The sequence below is a fragment of the Diabrotica undecimpunctata genome, unplaced genomic scaffold (assembly GCF_040954645.1).
Source record: "Diabrotica undecimpunctata isolate CICGRU unplaced genomic scaffold, icDiaUnde3 ctg00000590.1, whole genome shotgun sequence".
Classification (NCBI taxonomy): Eukaryota; Metazoa; Arthropoda; class Insecta; order Coleoptera; family Chrysomelidae; genus Diabrotica; species Diabrotica undecimpunctata.
This window is the reverse complement of record NW_027311899.1, coordinates 178,919-182,500: the sequence shown is the minus strand read 5'-3', so window position 1 is coordinate 182,500 and position 3,582 is coordinate 178,919.

Genomic DNA, 3,582 nt, shown 5'->3' with positions numbered 1-3,582 from the left:
CCTCTCGACTCCTACCCATTAGTCGCCTTTTAAGACCGGCAGGGCCTACTTGCCACGGACGTATTCTTATCTCTGCGGGCCGAACGGACACACACACATACTCACACACGCACACACACACGCACACACGCACACATACACATACACTCTTCACCTCTCGACTTCTACCTATTAGTCGCCCCTTACAACAGGCAGGGTCTTCTTGCCTTGGCCGTATTATTATCTCTGCAAGCCTGACGGACACACACACATACACACACACTCACACACGCACACACACACGCACACACGCACACACACACATACACTCTTCACCTCTCGACTCCTACCTATTAGTCGCCCCTTACAACAGGCAGGGTCTTCTTGTCTTGGCCGTATTATTATCTCTGCAAGCCTGACGTACACACACACATACACACACTCACACACGCACACACACGCACACACACACATACACTCTTCACCTTTCGACTCCTACCCATTTGTCGCCTCTTACGACAGGCAGGGCCTTCTTGCCACGGCCATGTTCTTATCTCTGCGTGCGGAACAAGCATACACACATACTCACACACACATGCACGCTCACACGCAGACACACACACACGCACACGCACACGCACACGCACACACTCTCCACCTCTTGACTCCTATCCATTTGTCACCTCCTAAGACAGGCAGGGCCTTCTTGACTCGGCCGTATTCTTATCTTTGCAAGCCGAACGGACACACACACTTACACACACACGCACGCACACACGCACACATACACACACACAAACACTCACACATGCACAAACACACGCACACACGCACACACGCACACACACACATACACTCTTCACCTCTCGACTCCTACCCATTAGTCGCCTCTTACGACAGGCAGGAACTTCTTGCCACAGCCGTGTTCTTATCTCTGAAAGCCGAAAGGACACAGACACACACGCGCACACAATTACACGCACACAGGCACACACGCACACACGCACACGCTCACGCACACGCACACACTCTCCCCTTCTCGACTCCTACCCATTAGTCGCCTCTTACGACAGGCATGGCCTTCTTACCACGGCTGTATTTTTATCTCTGCAAGCCAAAGGGACACACACACACATACACACACATACACACACACATTCACACACACATACACACGCGCACACACGTACACTCTTCACCTCTCGACTACAACCCATTAGTCGCCTCTTACGACAGGCATTGCCTTCTTGCCACCGCTGTTTTGTTATCTCTGCGAGCCGAAGGGACACACACACTTACACACACACACTCACACACACACACGCACACACGCACGCACAAATACATTCTTCACCTCTCGACTCCTACCCATTAGTCGCCCCTTACGACTAGCATGGCTTTCTTGCCACGGCTGTTTTCTTATCTCTGCGAGCCGAAGACACACACACACATACACACACACTCACAAAAACACACACACGCAAACACGAACGCACACACGCACACACACACGCACACACGCACGCACACACGCACACACACATACACGCACACACGCACACACACATACATTGTTCACCTCTCGACTCCTACCTATTCGTCGCCTCTTACGACAGGCAGGTCCTTCTTGCTTCGGCCGTGTTCTTATCTCTGCAAGCCGAACGGACACACACACATACTCACACACGCACACACACACGCACACACGCACACACACACATACAATCTTCACCTCTCGACTCCTACCTATTAGTCGCCTCTTACGAAAGGCAGGGCCTTCTTGCCTCAGTCAAGTTCTTATCTCTGCAAGCCGAACTAACACACACACATACTCATACACGCACACACACACGCACACACGCACACACACATACACTCTTAACCTCCCGACTCCTACTTATTAGTCGAACCTTACAAGAGGCAGATCCTCCTTGCCTCGGCCGTATTCTTATCTCTGCAAGCCAAACGGACACACACACATACACACACTCACACACGCACACACACATACACTCTTCACCTCTCGACTCCTATCCATTAGTCGCCTCTTAAGACAGGCAGGGCCTTCTTGCCACGGACGTATTATTATCTCTGCGGGCCGAACGGACACACACACACACACTCATACACACACATACACTCCTAACCTCTCGACTGCTACCCATTAGTGGCCTCTTACGACATTCAGGGACTTCTTGCCACGGACGTATTCTTATCTTTGCAAGCCGAACGGACACACACACTTACACACACACGCACGCACACACGCACACATACACACACAAACACTCACACATGCACAAACACACGCACACACGCACACACGCACACACACACACACACATACACTCTTCACCTCTCGACTCCTACCCATTAGTCGCCTATTACGACAGGCAGGAACTTCTTGCCACAGCCGTGTTCTTATCTCTGAAAGCCGAAAGGACACACACACACACACGCGCACACAAACACACGCACACAGGCACACACGCACACACGCACACGCACACGCACACGCACACGCACACACTCTCCACCTCTCGATTCCTATCCATTAGTCGCCTCTTAAGACAGGCAGGGTCTTCTTGCCACGGACGTATTCTCATCTCTGCAAGCCGAACGGATACACACACACTCGCACACATACACACACATACACGCTTCACCTCTCGACTCCTACCCATTAGTCGACTCTTACGACATTCAGGGAATTCTTGCCACGGCCGTGTTCTTATCTCTGCGACCCGAACGGACACACACACACACTCACACACACACGCACGCACACACCCACACACACACATACAATCTTCACCTCTCGACTCCTACCTATTAGTCGCCTCTTACGATAGGCAGGGCCTTCTTGCAACAGCCGTGTTCTCATTTCTGCGAGCCGACCGGACACACACACACACGCACACACGCACGCACACACACACACACACAAACACACACACACACACACACAAATACACCCTCCACCTCTCGACTTCTACCCATTAGTCGCCTCTTACGACAGGCATGGCCTTCTTGCTTCGGTCGTATTCTAATTTCTGCAAGCCGAACGGACACACACATACAAACACACACACTTACACACGCACACACAAAGGAACACGCACACACACACATACACTCTTCACCTCTCGACTCCTACCCATTAGTCGCCTCTTACGACAGGCAGGAACTTCTTGCCACAGCCGTGTTCTTATCTCTGAAAGCCGAAAGGACACAGACACACACGCGCACACAATTACACGCACACAGGCACACACGCACACACGCACACGCTCACGCACACGCACACACTCTCCCCTTCTCGACTCCTACCCATTAGTCGCCTCTTACGACAGGCATGGCCTTCTTACCACGGTTGTATTTTTATCTCTGCAAGCCAAAGGGACACACACACACATACACACACATACACACACACATTCACACACACATACACACGCGCACACACGTACACTCTTCACCTCTCGACTACAACCCATTAGTCGCCTCTTACGACAGGCATTGCCTTCTTGCCACCGCTGTTTTGTTATCTCTGCGAGCCGAAGGGACACACACACTTACACACACACACTCACACACACACAC